Genomic DNA, 18,009 nt, shown 5'->3' with positions numbered 1-18,009 from the left:
TACCATTAGTGAATTAATTTTGCTGCTTTTCTAAAGAAGAATATGGTTAGACAACTTTCAAAGAATTAAAGAAGATGGAATTAAGTGAAAATCTGTGGTCCAGGCAATGCATAGATATTTGGGATTGAGAACAGAGAGAGCATCGTCATCTTTTGCAGTGACATAGTGTGTCCAGGTTTTAGCTAAAATCTTCTAATAGCAAAGACTGCATCTCCATGCAGTTGAAGAAGAAATTACAAGTTGGCTTCTAGCAATTCATTTTCTCTACAGAATCAAGTAACTCTCCTAGTTTCCAGGTAAGAATGTGTGATGTTAACAATAGAAAAGAATTTTTATTCTTAAGTTAAAATGTTTTAGGGGGCAATGCAGTGATCAGTTCCACATCTTAAAAAAATTTCTTTTGAGGCTTACATTTTCAACCATGTAACATTTGTATATTGCAAATGATGAGATTAAATAGAAAAACTTCACAGCACACTAGCTATTATCTATATATTTACACAATATTTAGGTATTAATTTTTCTTCCCTGTGTTGTTTTGAGTAAGGCACTAAAAATATCTGCAGCTGCATCTTTGTTAACTACAGCGAAAGTCACTTATTGTAAACCTTTGAGCGTTATGAAGTAGGAAAATTTAAGGTGCTATAATTATTGATCAGAATACTAGCATGTCTCTTTTGACGGTCAGTGTAGTGGAGTTATTTGCATGTTTCTATGTAGATTTGCTTAAACTACACATGCTTTTTAGCTTATGACACACTTATAACCTTTTGCTATGGTTTGAATATCAAAATTCACTATAGGCTCATATGAATTACTGTGTATTACAAAGTTTTATAACTTCTTGTGAATGTAGTTACCAGTTACATTGAAGAAAAAAAAAGTTTCATTCTTCCCAAACAAGCATGGGGGGGGGGGAGAGGGAGGAACAGGAAGAGTGGATCACATTTGATATGTAAGTACATAAAATACCCAATAAAAAGGCAAAAAATCCCATTCTGTGTGTGACATCATTCACATGAACATTTACGTGGTAGTTTCTAAGGTGGGCCTTGAGGGTTTTTTAGCCTCACCCTGTTTTCTGTCCGAGTCCTGTCTATAGGTGTAATGTGGCCAGTCACTTCCTAGTCACTTCCTACTCCTCCTGCCATTACTTGACTTCCTCACCACACATGAGGATGGACTGTGTTTCCTTCACTGTGAGATTAAACAAGATTCTCCTCCCTTAAATTGCTGCTTTTCAGTTATCTGGTCTCTGTACTCTATTTGAGGGCAGTGTAGTTATTTATCAGTTACATTTACAAAATATTTTCTGTTCTTGCCAAAGAATTCAGCAAGTGATATCATTCATTCTTTACTATGTACACCATTTTATTAATCTCCACACATCAGCCCTGTTGGTTAGCGTTGCTGTTAGGTCTCATCCAGGCTCCAGCAGCTACCAACCATTATACTCTTTGCATTTTTATTGATAACAATAGTTTAGGGATCCTGGATTGAGAATGAAGGGAATACCATCATCTTTCTCAGTGACATAGTTTGAACAGGATTTATTTGAAATCTTTTGGTATCAAAAGACTGCTTATCCATGCAGATAAAAAAATAAATCACAACTTTGTAATACACAATAAATATGTAGATTTGAACTACTTTCTTTCAGTTGATATCTAATGCCTTGGACTTGGACTCTTTTTTTTTTTTTTTTTTTTTTTTTTTGCTGTTGTTGTTTTTGTTTGTTTGGTTTTTCTATCACATAGATTCTAGGATAGCCAAGGAATATTTAAAAATCCAAGTTCATCATATCTTTACCACCAGTAGTTTTTTTACTGTCTTTTTAAAAAATTTGACATTCTAGCAAGTATAACATGATGATCACATTTTGGTTTTGATTTCTATATTATTTATTATTAATTATTTTGAATACTTTCATAAGCTTATTGGCTATTTGTATGTCTTCATTGGAGAATGTCTATACAAGTTCTTTGTCCAGTCTTAGATAGGTCTTTTTGTTACTTAGTAGATAGTATGAATTTTCATAAGTTTATAAAATAAATATTCCATGACATAGAAAATTTATTAATATTAATTATTATTATATTTAATACCGAAGAAAAAAAATCCAGGTTTTTCCTCCTCAGACCAATGGGGGTCATTTATTAACATAATAAATCTGAGTGAATGCTAATGTGTTCTCTTAATTCTGTGTCCACCATGTACCTGCTTTTGTATAGGTTTTTGATGGCATTTATTATACTTTCCAAACTGACTTGACTTGGGTTTATATGTAGCTTGATTAATTAAGTTACTTTTCTTGTCACTATCACCGGATATACTCCTGAATGCAATATATATAGGTGGAAGAATTTATTTCAGCTCATGGTTTGAGAGAGGAGAGGCCATGCAATAGTAGGGCATGGCAGAGTTTGATGAAATGGTCCAGCAATCAGAGAGAAGGCCATGCTAGTGGTCTACAGCTTTTTCCTTTTTCCTTTTTATTCAGTACCCACTGGTGATGTATCTTCTCTCAGTTAGTCTTTCCTGGAAATGTCCACAGACCCTGCCTTTGAAGGTGGGCCTCAATAATCCTTTTTTAGTTGAATTGATTTGACAATCAAAGTTAACAGTCACAGTAGTGAAGGGTTTGGCAAACAGGGTATTCTTGTAAACTACCCACTTTTTTGATACTTCAGATGCTTTTTCTGTAAACATGAATACTAAGTTTCTTAGAAGAATGATACGATGGGAAAAATATTTTTAAGGAGGTGCATGCACAACCAACAACATGGAGAAAAAAAGTGAGAGGGTTTTTTTCTATTCTTTCTTATGTAGGGCATTGATGTAAATATAGAAAATAAGTTACAAAAATTACTGTACACCTTCCAGACTTTCTCTACTTTGCTGAAACTTGAATTGCATATTATACAGTATATGATCAACATGGTACTAGGCAACCTTTGGGGCTTAGATGGGCATGTAGGGTATAGGCAGAATCCAGAAGTAACAACTGAATGTCACAGTAGAACTGCCTTTGGTTCTAAGACATACACATGTTTGGTGTGGGATAGAGAGGGTAGAAATGGGCATGGAAATTACTCTCTGTGTTTTTGTTTGTAAGTTGAAATGGAAAACATCCTTTCTACTAGATATGGTTAATTCTCAGAGTGTCTGTGGTCCAAGCTGGAAGAATGGCTGTAACTGGAACTGAGTAAGGCAAGCAGTGGAGGTGATACTGACAGCCTGGCAGCTGTCTTCTCAGATACTCTTGTTGCCACTCTCCCAGGAATCCCTGATGCTTTGGACCATTTTATGTGTAATGTTTCAGCAATGCCTTCTTTGTATGAAGTTGGCCCAGACCACCTTCCTACTTTATGTCAAATTGAAAGGGAAAAATCCAATGGCCACTGGCTTCTCTGAGAGAAAGCATTAGAGGACAATATAGAAATATGACTCTAGTTCTAATAGTCCTCAAAGGATTCTGTCATGAAATACCTAGGTGACGATATAGGTAAAATGATTTGGGGCCTTCACAGGTAACTGTGAAGGTGAATATATTACTATTGGCTTATGTATTTAAAAAGTCAAGACTAAGTGTTTTGTAATGTTTTTACCTTGCTCTATTTTTTTTTGTCCCTTGGACCCTACATATTCTAGTAACTAGGCAATTGGTGGGTCTATAGACCAGTTTTCCTCTTTGTTAAAGGAAACCGTTTTTTAGGAGATAATGTGCTAGGTTGTGGTTGCAGGGCTCCTTTTTGCTAAGTCTTTTTTTTTTTTTTTTTTTTTTTTTTCGGTCACTGGTTACTATGATTTGTTGAGTTTGCCTGTGCTGTCTATACTCAAAATAGTGCCTTCAGAATATCTCTGATTCAAGAGGCTGAATGATGTTTTCATGTTTCTTCCTAGATAATTGCTTCTTAATTATATAGAACATAGTTCAACTGTCAACTCTTCTCAGAAGTTATTTTTCTCTTGAATATGCTTGCTTCTCTAAGTGCCTCTTGTGTGTGCATGTGTATGTATGTGTACATGCATGTTTTCCTTCTCTCTATAATTAACTCCTTGAATACTAGTAGTAATTCACTAGTACTCCACTGTCTTAAATTACCCACCATCAGAGTACACAGCTTTTAATGCACTTACAATTTAGGGATATTGAATACAATTACTAATATGGAAGACATTTCTGTCTGTTGGACTATACTTGACTTTTCTCAGATCCAGCAAATGAGATTTCTGCTTGCCCTCCCTTCTGGGAGAAGCTGCCTATGGGTGCTTGCCAGCTTCTCAACTCTCAATCTGTTTTAGACTGTGCAAGCATCAGATTAAACTGGCAGTCCAAGGACAATTTCCCCCACAACATATCTCCTAATTCTTCCTCTCTGTTTCCATGTAAACATTTGCACTTGCTGACACAACTTCTAGTTAGCATTTATTTCTCTTTTTACCAAATTAGGCTAGTTATTGCCTCATTTGCATACAAGACTCACTATTGGGAAAGTGTTCACAAATCACAATAATTAATACTTACTCTCACTCAGTATCACCTATCTACAAAGCAATTTAAATTTATTAAGGAAGTCAATTAATTGGTAAACAAACACACACCACTGTGGTGCTGACAGAGAGTGGAAAATTGAGATGTGGCTGTGCTGAGTGATTTGTCTAAGCCATTTAGCAAATGAGTTGCAGAAAGAGTGTCTGTACTAGGCAGTTGTTGGCTCTCAGCCCCACATCTAGACTACTGGCACAGATCAGGCTACACAGACAGCAGAGGGCAATTAGCTATGCAAATCAGGTAATTACAGACATAAATACTCATTGCCTCTCGCATGTCTGTTGGCCAGAGATGGCCCATTTAAAGCCAGGGCCTGAAGGGCTGTATTAAACTCAGCAGGACTTGGTGGCTTCACCTGGATAGAATAAATTAATATCTAGTAAATCTTTCTCACAAGTGGGCCATAGAAAGAATATTTGTGCTTTTCAAATACAGTGTTGTTTTAAGTGAAGCTTTTATCATTATGGTGTGAAATATCTGTCTCACTGGGGGGGAAAAGGAATAGTAAGTTCATCAGCCCATAGGTCATTTAAATTAAACCATTGTTAATCCTTTCCACGATAGACATTTGAGTAAATGGAAAAACATGATCTTTCTTTATGAGAGTATCAAGGAAGGCTGGTATATTCCAGGGGTGTTAACATTTATCATTTCTCAAGAAAGCTCTGAGAAGTGTCATTATTTTTAATTTATGAGTGGGAGCCAAGGCAAACTCAGACACTTGCCAAGAACCCAGATTAGAAAGGAACTCCTGAAGATTTAGACTTAGATTTGTGTAGTTTCAGATCACAAATATGCCAATAAGTGTGTTCAGAATGGAGGAAAATCTTCCTCTGTGGGCAGAAACAGCACATAAAAGACCTGTGTGACCAGCACCGTGAATCCTACATCAGAATCAGAGATACTTCTTTAGGCATGTGCGAAAAGGTGGTCACTGTCCCAGAGAGCACATGTCTTGAGTCATCACTTTCAAGGGAGAAGGTATAAGTCAAGAGGTCAAAGCTACTGTGTGAGCAGAGACTCTCATAGGAGTTTTCTTGGCTGCCTTTCTCTGTGGGAGACCTATTCTCACAAGGTGTCAAAACCGGGGCTATATTCTGATCTCAGAGTCCTCTGAAGGCTGGCTAAGGCAAGCAAGGGAAAGGAAACTCACCCCAGCTGGTAGGAACATTGGACCCCATAATTGAATGCCTTTCCTCTGACTAGTGGCCTGATATCAAGACAAAAGGTTACAACTATAGAGACAAAGTGTCAGGTGATAAGAGAGGCAAGAAAGGACTGAGAGAAAATGAAGGTAAAGCATAAGTTGTACTATTTCAGCCTATCTGTTCTTGTAAGGCTTGGCTGAAGAATCCAGGGCAAAGCTGTATTGCAACCTGGTCCTCTTGCTGAACTGGTTTGAAACAGCAGAAGGCAGCCCGAGACAGGAGGGAGGTGGCCAGCACATTTTCAACAGAAGCTACCTTGGCTCCAGTATCCTCTCTCCTGATACAAGAATTTTGCATTAGATAATCTGTGCTCCTGAACATTCTGCAACAACTGGCTTTGCAGTGAGGATGCCGAGTACTGAGGAGGGTAGACCATGTGGATCAGTCAAGGCCTCAGAAGTCTGGGGGCTATCCATGGCTGCATACAGACCTGGGTCTGCAGCTCACAAGTCACATGTTTTGGGAAAGTCAGTCAGGCTTCCAGTATCAAATGACAGCAGTAATAGTGACCTCTGTAAGTTATTTCTTGAGAAATAAAAGAGCTAATAAATAGTGCCTGGCACACAATAAATACTCTCTGAAACATTGTTTTCAACAGACTCAGGAACCACTGTGTCCTTTAAGTCATAAGAGATCACTTTCATTCCTTGGGGAGATTTAATCATCTGCCTCTCTTTATGAGACTGAAAAAAACAAAAAAACAAAAAAACAAAACAAAACAAAAACAAACAAACAAAAAAAAAAAAAAAACAAAAGGAAGAATAGTTTCACCAAAGTTCAACCTGGGGAGTCAGAGAATTTACTGAACTTTTTAAACCAGTAAATAAATAAAAAGAGGGAAACACTTTTCTGTTAGAATATCATCTCTCACACCAGAGAACAGAGTACCTCCTTTGATCTTTTCTTTGCAGATTAAATTTTTTTTGTCATTAAGTATATGGGTGAGATGTTGCTTGCTATCCACAGTGTGAGTGGCTTTGAAAAATCCACACTGAAAAGTGTTGGTTTCTAACCCCTTCTCTGAAGGAGTATCAATAGTCAATAGGCCCAATTGTCATAGTCTCTTCCAAACAGCCATTAAGCAGCTGATGAAAATGGCTGCTGTTTTGCTGAGGTGGGGATTGTGACTTACTCCTGCATTTCCCCAAACCTGGTTTTTGTTTGGTGTTTGGTATGCATTTGTTGAAGTCTATATAGTTCACCAAGGAAATTATTCATGTACTAGGGTTGACTTCCATGGTCCTGGTGGCTATTCCAACATAATATTATCCTGGTTTATTCCTTTTAGCATAGCTTTATGGGGGACAGAAACCTCTCTTCATCATCCTAACACTACAGAACCTTAAGTGGAACTTCTCTAATGAAGAACAGGGCTGCCCCCTTAGAAATTGTCCTTAAAATATCTGCTCCTTTCCTGCATTTCTGTCTTCCCACTGTAGGGTAGGAAGAAAGCAGCAAACAATAAAGAAGCCAGAGATTTTTGGAACGGAACATTGTTGACCATCCTGTAATAAAGGCTGGGGGGGGGAGGGTCTCAACATCTTTTTTGGCTCTTTGGACACAGATGTTATATCTGGGCTCTCAGGTTGCTGGGTTGGAAGTGAAGAGAAGGTAAAGATACTCAAGCATTAGGCCTACATCTTCTTTGGTCTCTGTGGAACCTGGAATGACAATTTAAAGCCCAGAAAGCAATTACATTATAATAAAATAACGACCATTAAGAAATAAATGAATAAAAGGAGGTAAGCACACCCCTCAGTGAGAACACCATCTCTCACATTGGAGAACAAAGTGTCTGTTTTGATCTTTCCTCTGCAGATTAATTTCTTTTGTTATTAAGAAGATAAATAGTACACAATCAACACTTCAATCTGGATAATATGGAAGGCAGCTGATTAATTTCAAATGAGAGAACTGTACTCGAATGAACTTACCCTGCAAGGAGAAGCTCATGTATCACGGAGCAAGAATCAGATTAAAATGGGCAAAGTTTATAATGAAACTAAAGTATCCAGCACCTGGGAAATCAGCCAAGGAGAAGCCCAGAGCTTCTGTGTTTCATAAGAAAAAATATAGAATTAGGAAGTGTCATGTGATGGCTGTTTCTGTTAGGTGGAGCCCTAGTTGATGAGAATGTATATTCTTAACAATTGAAATATATTTGTGTTTATTAATGAAGTTAAAAACACATACTATTTTTGTTTTTCCACACATCCACACATATTAGGAAAGCACAATATAGTTGAAAACAATATTTTCAATGTATGTTCCAGATCACTGTGCTGATTGGTTAATCATGAACAGGGATACTACAGGTACCATATACTAGTGGTGTTAGGTATTAGTGAGTGTTTTTATCATTGCATACATTTGACTGATGTTGTTTATGTAAAGTATTCACTTTGAGGGGCTCTATACATTTATTGAAATATGATACATTTACACAATGTAGTATTACTCAGCTATAAAAACAACGACTTCATGAAATTCCTAGGTAAATGGATGGAACTAGAAACTATCATTCTGAGTGAGGTAACCAAGTCACAAAAAAAGACACATGGTATGCACTCACTGTTAAGTGTATACTAGCCCCATAAGCTCAGAATATCAAAGAAACAATTCACAGACCTTATGAAGCTCAAAAAGAAGAAAGACCAGAATGTGGATACCTTAGTTCTTCTTAGAAGGAAGAACAAATTTATTAGGGGAGAAAATACAGGGATAAATAGAGGAGCAGGGACTGAAGAAAAGATCATTCAGAGACTGCCTTACCTGGGAATACATCCCATATGCAGCCACACCACAAACACACACATTATTGCTGATGCCAAGAAGTGCTTACTGTCAAGATGTTGATATGGATGCTTCCTCAGAGGCTCTGATAGAGTCATACTGATACAGATGAGGATGCTTGCAGCTATCAGACTGAGCACAGGGACTCCAATGGAGGAGCTAAAGAAAGTACTAAAAGAGCTGAAAGTATTTGCAACCCCATGGGAAGAACAAGAATATCAACCAATCAACCAATCACCCCCACCCCAGAGCTCCCAGAGCCTAAAACACCAACTAATGAGTACACAAGGAGAGACCTATGACTCCAGTTACATATGTAGCAGAGGATAGTATTGTCTGGCATCAATGGGAGGAGAGGCCTTTGGTCCAGTGAATACTAGTTTTCCCAGTGTAGAGGAATGTAGAGATGTTGAGGTGGGAGAGGGTGGTTGGGAGTGGGTGCATCTTCATGGAGGCAGGAGGAGGGGTAGGTAGGGTGGATGGGAGTGGGTGGAAAGGGAATAACATTTAAACTGTAAATACAGAGAATACCTAATAAAAAGATTAAATGTATGTCTTAATTGTATTATACAAATATATCAAATGTGATCACAAAGGTAAAACACAGAGAAAACGTCTCTTAAATAGGATCTGAGAGAACCCTATGCTTTTAGAACCAAGATTTAAAGAAGACTCTGTTTGAGAGAGATGAGGAGACATAATGATTTTGAGGGGGGGAAAAAGAAGTACGAAAAGATCAGTAACTGAATGCTGTAATTATCTGTAAAGATTAGATTTTTTTTTTTTGGTTAAAAAAATAAAAATGAAAGTCAAAAAACAGCACCAAGTTACTTTCATGTACTAATTAGGTATCACAGAAAATGAAGGGAAATATTTTTCCATATAATAGTTAAACTTCAAGTTGTGAAATACTCAAAAAAAAAAAAAAAAAAAAAAAAATCAAAACCGCAGAGTGTGGGAGGTTCTTACCTACCAGAGATATCACTGAATTTACTCTACCTTTGCTCAGATGTACCACACATCAGAAGCCTGCCATTGCTTGATAAGTGGTACAGTCTCTACATTCACGGTTAAAAAAGTAAATGAATAAAGACCGTATAAATCATCTTTCTGTATATCCATTAACCTTCAGAATGTTTCATATATGTATTAATATATAAAAATAAATTTTATTGGATGTCTTTTTTATTTACATTTCAAATGTTATCCCTTTCCTTGTTTAGCCTCCAGAAAACAACTATTCCATCCCTCTTCCCCTGCTTCTATGAGGGAGCTCCCCAACCCAAGCACATATTCCCTCCCTCCTCCCCACTCTGGCAGAGCATTTCAAGACACAGCTATATATCAGGCTCCTGTCAGTAAGCATGGTTTTGGCATCCTGGCATCTACAGTAGTATCTGGAATTGGTGTGTATATATGGGATGGATCCCTAGGTGGGAAAGTCTATGGATGACCATTCCACCAGTATCTGCTCCACTCTTTGTCTCCATTTTTTTCTCTCCTGAGTATTTTGTTTCTACTTGTAAAAAGGACTGAACCATCCACACTTTCATCTTTTTTCTTCTTGAGCTTCATGTGGTCTGTGAATTGTATCTTGGGTACTCTGAATTTTAGGGCTAATACCCACATACTAGTGGGTACATACCATGTGTGTTCTTTTGTGACTGGTTTATCTCACTCAGGATGACGTTTTTTAATTACATTGATTTGCCTAAGAATTTCATTAAGTCATTGTTTTTAATACATGATTAGTACTCCATTATGTAAATGTACCACATTTTCTGTATCCATTCCTCTGCTGAAGGACACCTGGGTTCTTACCAGCTTCTGGTTATTATAAACAAGGCTTCTATGAACATAGTGGATCATGTGCCCTTCTTGTAGGTTGGAGCACCTTTGGGTATATGCCCAGGAGTGGTATAGTTTGGTCCTCAGGTAGTAATATGTCCAGTTTTTTGAGGAACTGCCAGACTGGTTTCCAAAATTGTCTTACCAGCTTGCAATTCTACCAACAATGGAGGAGTGTTCCTCTTTCTCCAGATCCTTGTCAGTATCTGCTCTCACCTGAGTTTTTGATCTTAGCCATTCTGACTGGTGTGAGGTGGAATCTCAGGATTGTTTTTATTAGCATTTCCCTGATGACTAATGATGTTGAGCATTTCTTTAGGTGCTTTACAGCAATTCAATATTGCTCAGTTGAGAAATTTTTTGTTTACTTCTGAACTCCATTTTTAATAGGGATTTTTAGTTCTCTCATGTCTAATTCCTTGTGTTCATTATATATATTGGACATTAGCCCTCTATTGGATATAGGATAGGTAAAGATCTTTTTCCAATATGTTGGTTGCCTTTTTGTCCCATTAACCATGTTGTATACCTTACAGAAGCTTTTCATTTTAAGAGGTCTCATTCATTTGTCAATTGTTAATCTTAGTGCATAAGCCACTGCTGTTCTGTTCAGGAAATTTCTCAGTGTCCATGTGTTCAAGGCTCTTCCTTACTTTCTCTTCTATTAGTTTCAGCGTGTTTGTTTTAATGTGGAGGTCCTGGATCCCATTGGGCCTCCAATAAACTTTGTACAATGAGATCAGAATGAATCAATTTGGCTTCTTTGTCATGTTGACCATGAGTTGAAGCAGCACCATTTGTTGAAAATATGTTTTTCCATTGGATGGTTTTATGGAAAGATAGTGTGTAAATATGTTATTGTCTTGGAATATCTTGTTTTCTCCATCTATATTAATTAAGAGTTTTGCTGATTATAGTAGCCTGGACTGACATTTGTGTTCTCTTAGGGTCTGTATTACATCTGCCTAAGACTTTTTAGCTTTGATAGTTTCTTCTAAAAAGTCTGATATAATTCAGATAGGTCTTCCTTTATCTGTTACTTGACCTTTTTTCCTTATTGCTTTTAATATTCTTTGTTTTGCTCATTTGCTGTTTTGATTATTATGTATCAGAAGAAATTTCTTTTCTAGTCCAGTCTATTTGGAGCTCTGTAGGCTTTTTGTATATTTATAGACATCTCTTTATGTTACAAAAGTTTTTTTTACCAAGTCTGGAAATCCATCTGGTGGTTCCTCAGAAAATTGGACATAGTCCTACCTGAAGACCCAGTTATTCCACTTCTGGACATATAACCCAGAGATGCTCCAACATACAATAAGGACACATGCACCATAATCTTCATAGCAGCCCTATTTATAATAGCCAGAAGCTGGAAAGAACCCAAATGTCCTTCAGTAGATGAATAGATACAAAAATTGTGGTATCTTTTCACAATGGAGTACTACTCAGCTATTAAAAACAATGACTTTATGAAATTCCTAAGAAAATCAATGCATCTAGAGAATATCATCCTGAGTTAGGTAATGAAGTAACAGAAGAATAGACATAATATGCAGTCACTGATAATTGGATACTAATCCCACAAAGCTCGGAATACCCCAGAAACAACTCACAGGCCATATGAAGCTCAAGAAAAAAAAAAGACCAAAAAGTGAAAGCCTCAGTTCTTCTTAGAAAAAAAATAAGTGTATAGCACCCTCTCAGAGTATGGTATTCCTGGACCTTAAATCATTAATAATCCAAGAGCTAACAATATAGCCTTGTGGCAATTTTTGGTATTCAAAAATCATTATGTTTAATCTATACACACCAAGAAAACTCTGACTGTTTCCATGTTAAGTTCTGTTCTACATGGACTTTATGCTTATGGTAACTAGGAGATTTCAATGCATGCTATCAAACTTCTAAAAGAATTAAGTACTGACAAAAATATATCTATATAGTGTTATGCCAAAATGCCTTTTAAAATCTGTCTCTCTCTCTCTCTCTCTCTCTCTCTCTCTCTCGTAAAAATAAAGTTGAAAGAGTAAAAAAAAAAACAGAAACTTTTTTTTTCTATAATTTTGTTGAAGATATTTGCTGGCCCTTTAAGTTGGAAATCTTTGCTGTTTTCTAAACCTATAACCCTTAGGTTTGGTCTTCTTATTGTGTCTTGTATTTTCTGGAAGTTTTGTTTTAGGAGCTTTTTGAATTTTGCATTTTGCATCTTCTTTGACTATTCTGTCAATATTTTCTAGGGTATTCTTTGCCCCTGAGATTCTATCTTCCATCTCTTGTATTCTCTTGCTGATGCTTGTATCTATGACTCCTGATCCCTTTCCTAGGTTTTCTATCTCTAGGGTTGTCTCTATTTGTTATTTCTTTATTGCTTCTATTTTCATTTTTATATCCTGGATGATTTTGTTCAATTCCTTCACCTGTTTGGTTGTGTTTTTTTTTTTCTTCTGTAATTCTTTAAGGGATTTATGTGTTTTCTCTTTAAGGGCTTCTACTTGTCTATCTGTGTTCTCATGTATTTCTATAAGGGGACCTTCTTAAGTCCTCTATCATCATTATGAGATGCGACTTTAAATCTAAACCTCGCGTCTCCAATGTGTTGGGGTATCCAGGACTTACAGTGGTAGGAGAACTGGGTTCTGATTTCACTAAGTTGCCTTGGTTTCTGTTGCTTACATTCTTGGGCTTTCCTCTTGTCATCTCTGGTGTTAGTTGGTCTTGCTGTCTCCGACTGGAGCTTGTCCCTCCTGTGGGCCTGGGAGCCTATGATCTAAGGAACAAGAGAACTATTGGGAGACCAGCTCTTTTTGGGTGGGATTTGGTTCTCAAGGGTTGTGAGAAAACCTTCACTCTGGGTGCAGATGGAGACCAGAAGGGTCCTGTCCAAGTCTTCTTCAAGGTTCCTGTGCTCCTCTGGTGGGTTCCTCTTTGGACAATTATTGGGGAAAAAGTGGGGTGTTACCTGTGGGCTTAGAAGTGAGCTACTCCTGGGAGAGCAGCTCTCTCTTGTCAGGATTTGGATATGGAGAGCTATGAGAAAGCTTTAGCTCTGGGTACAGATGGATACAGGAAGCAAGGTATCTATTTTTAATAGTGTCTTCACTTTCTGCAACTCATTCTTTTATGCTTTGTTTTATGCTGGTGAGACTTGGTTCTCCTCTTCTTTCAATATCAACATTAAGACTTGATATTCCTGTCTAAGTTTCTAAATTTTTATTTTCCAAATTTCCCTCAGGTTTGGTTTTCTTTATTGATTCTATTTTTACTTTCACATCTTCAACTTTATCATTCATTTTCTTCCGTTGTTGGTGGTTTCACAGGTTTCTTTTAGGGGTTTACTTATTTCTGCTTTAATGACTGTACTGGCTAGTTTTGTGTGTCAACTTGACACAAGATAGAGTTATTAGCAAGGAAGGTGACACCATTGAGAAAATGCCTTCTTTAGATCCAGCTGTTAGGCATTTTCTAAATTAATGATCAATGGCTGAAGGCCCAGCCTATTTTGTGTAGTGCCATTCATGAGCTGGTGGTCTTGTGGTCTATAAACAGGTAGGCTGAGTAAGCTATGAGAAGCAAGACTGTAAGAAGCACCCCTCCATTGTTTTTTCTTTGGCTCCTGCCTCCATGATCCTGACCTTTTTGAGTTCTTGTCCTGATGACCTTCAATAATAAACAGCCATGTGGAAGCGTAAGCCAAATAGACCATTTCTGCCCTAACTTGCCTTTTGCTCATGGTATTTCCTTGCACAATAGAAACCGTCACTAAGAGAAGGACCTCTGCATATTTATAAAAGATTGTAAAGTCTCATGCTTCAGCTATGTTGCATTACTCAGGACATACTCTAGTGGGGTTTCTGAGCTGTAGTGAGACATGTTGTCCTGGCTGTTATTGATTGTTCTCTTATGCTGGTGTCTAGGCATCTGAGTTTGGGAAGACTGGAATGCTAGCTGTTGATATCTTGTCTTGTCTTTGACAGATGGCATTTTTCCTCATCATGTCTGCTGTTCTTTCTGGTTCTTAGCAGAGTATGGCAGCACCATTTTACTTAGTAAGACATTCTTTTGGTAGGCATGTCCACTGAATGCTCTAGATAAAATATTTTCCTAGGCATTTGGAGCTGACATTTAAGAATGAGCAGGACTAAGAGGTGAATAATGATGGTGCCCATAAAGGAAGGAAAGCAGGATGTTCCATTAGGATCTGCTTAGTCACCTAGGAATGGGAAAAGAGAATAAAGAGAGAATACACCCTATGGTCATCTACATACCTGGAGATAAGACTGGGGCATTAAATATGATGGAAGGAGAGTGAAGACCTGAAGCTTGCCTATCTGTTTTGCTGCCAAATTACTTCTCTGGCAGACTTAGGTGGTAGATTCTTAGGTGATGCGTGTTAGAGTTGGGAGCAGAGATAACAGATGACCAGGGAGAAAGCTTTGAGAAGATCTGCTTGAGTCACTAGAGATGAGGACAGAGGGAGCAAGGCTATAGCTGGTGGTCTTCTACAAAGACGGAGGTAAAACTGGGAGATTTGTGTTGCAGGAGGTTAGGGAGCACTGAAGATTCATAGTTAGGCTATCTGCTTTCTTGGCTGGAGTGGCCTGTGGGTTCCCAGGGGACATCTGTTGGAGTTGGGGAATGAAATGCTGGAGTATGTGGTCTATGTGTTCATGTGAGGGGAAATGGGGGAAGAGATGCTTCAGCAGCTGGTCTGCAACAGAGCTTTAAATGACTTGGGGTTTGTATTTGGAGAAATGGAAAGGTAAAGATTTGCAGTCAGCATACCTACTCCCCTGGTTTGGTAGGCTTGTTTGTTTGAAGGGAAGGTCTGTCAATATTGGAAGCTGGAGAAGCAAAATAGGCATAAAGAAAGAAGATTGGAGAAAAGGGGCCACATGTTCTTTTCTTTCTTTCTTTCTTTCTTTCTTTCTTTCTTTCTTTCTTTCTTTCAACAAAAGCATAGTTTTATTTTTCTCTATACATGGGTAAAGAAATTAGGACCAGCATTTTAAAATAAAAAATGAAGAAAATTCCTCTGTGAAAAACATGACATTGGAATGGGGAGAGAGTCCCTGAGAGTGGTCGGTATATTAGCCCTGACAAGCTACAGCAGCTCTGATTGGTCCAAAAAATGAAGACGCAGGGAGGATAAAAAGACAAAGGATGGGAATTTACTGAGGAAATGGTTCTGAAGCTGACCAGGAGGTTGAACTAGGGGCCATGGGGTGTGTCTATGTGTAGGGAGGGACCCCTACTGGTAGCCATAGGTAGAAGGTCTTAGAGGACCTGTGTATCCATGAGGGGACATCAGTGGAAGAGGCCCACAGGTTCCATGTTGAGGCATGTGATCTGAGTGACCCATGGAAGATCCAAAAGGAAGCCCTTGGGGGGGGGGGGGCATGCCTATCAGAGAAGGTTCAGCATGAGACATTCCAGGAGGTGGTCAGGGTAGTGGCTGCCACCTCCAACCCCAGAGCCTGTAGGCCCAGCATGAGGGTGTCATAGGCTATTGTAGTAAACATTTTTATGGTAGCTGTGTGGTTACTTTACTCTGAAAGCATACTCTTGTGCTGTTGCACAGCTGTGGGCCTCTACCAAAGTTTTCTTTCATCTTGCCTGTAGGATCATATTGGGTAAAATGGAGGAACAAGGGAATAATAAGTTAGAACTGTGGAATTTGGTGTAAAAGAGTCTTGTGTGGTAAGTAATTGTATGAGTTTTATTTGCCTTGTCCTAATTAATGCTTTTCCTCCTCGTATGTATGTGCTGCTCAGAACCCCATGTTCTCAGGTAGGATGACTTATTACTAATTCAGAAGACTCCACTTCTTTGAGTCCATGAGGGTGATTCATACTAACCCTAATGGTGTATAAAGAAAAAAAAAAGGTTAAACTTGAGATGGTTTCTGAAAAGTGAAAAATGTGACAGTTTTACCAAGGTATGGAAAGAGTCTGAGAGTACAGAGCAATCATACAGTGTATGTTTAGTGTGCACAGGACCCTGGATCAATCCAATTATTCTAATCCTACCAAAACTAGGACAACAACAGCTCTCCTAGATGTAAAGTTTGAAACCTTTCTGGAAGCAAAGGTGTTGTCTTAGTTACTATTGTCTTGTTATGAGTAATGATGTTTTCCTAGGGTTTATTTCCCAAGTCAGTATTTACAGAAAGCTCTATGACCAGTGATAAGGAGATATACAAATAAAATGCTCTATGTCTTTCATTGTCAATGTTAAGAAACTGATAGAAAAACAAGCAAGAGGTGAACTCTTGGCAAGTCTGTTGTGACTATATATATGTATGGGATCCCAGAAAATTATTGAGACAGTGAACATAAAAGCTATTTATGTGTATGAACATGAATGTATGAATATCCTCTGAATGATAAATACCATGTACAAGTGTTCAGCATAACATGACACAAAGTTGATAAGTATTGTGTTGGAGGAAGCCCCAGGATTTCATGTCTGTCTTTCCTTGAGCTTGCTAAGGTTGGCATTCCATTATCATCAGTGGGAGAATATTTTGAGTATGGATTTACCAGTGATATAGATGATAACTTGTCATCCCTGGTCTGTGGTAGCAGGTGGTTTATAAAATGCTTGTCAAAAACGGATCGGTGAGATCTCCAGTGAGGAATTATTCACTCTTTTGACTTCCAACAGTGGCAGATAGAAGTCCCTAAGGTTGAAACTCAGATGTGTTCAGCTTTTCCTTGGAGAAAATAATGTAATTTTCTTTTACATGTTAATGTTTTCCACGTCCAATTACTAAGTTGCATTGTCTTATTAAGAGAAATTAAGATATGTTCCATTGATGTAACCTTCAACTTGATCAGTCAGATTTGATTCAAGAGATCACAGGGGCATATGGACTGTGAACAGTTTAGGATTTTAACTCCATGAGCTTGAAATATCCATGTATATGATTAAGAGTAAGAGCAATGGAAGCAAGAGCAATTTAGCATTTATGATGTGCCAGTCATGGTGCACAGGATTTACAACCATTGCCTCATTCTTGCCTCACAATAATCTCAGGGAGAAAGCAATGTAACTACCATTTTCTAGTCAAGGAAGTAGAGTGTGTGAGAGGACACACACAGGTAGAAGAGTTTCATGCTGAATTTAGACTGATGTTTCTAGAAAGAAAACCTTGGCTACTCTCAAATAAAATTGATATTGGTCTCAATTCTGGTTCTTGAGATCCCAAAATGTATACTTTCTGTTTATAAAACAAATTTAGAAAAATACAATAGAAGAGAAAGACATGCTAATATACTTGGGAAAGCACAGTTTAAATTACTATTAATGTGTTTAAGATACCAAATATATAACATTTTAAGATTTAATTATTTCACCATAAATAGCTTGAAAGGCTATATTCCAGATACAACATGTGATTACAGATTAACTGCAAAAAATGGGTAGAATGCAGTGGGTCTTTGGCCTAATTAGTAACAAATGTTTTGAGAGTTTTAAAATGGCAGAATAAGAGTACAATGTTTTGTCATAGTTTTTCCAAATTCTGACCATCTTGACATCTTGATTCTTAAGTTGTATAACTTGTAAGAAACTAAACTTCAAGCAAAAGTCGATGATAGGTCACTT

Source organism: Micromys minutus (assembly GCF_963924665.1).
Source record: "Micromys minutus genome assembly, chromosome: 1".
NCBI classification, from domain to species: domain Eukaryota; kingdom Metazoa; phylum Chordata; class Mammalia; order Rodentia; family Muridae; genus Micromys; species Micromys minutus.
Note: the sequence above shows the minus strand (reverse complement) of the source record.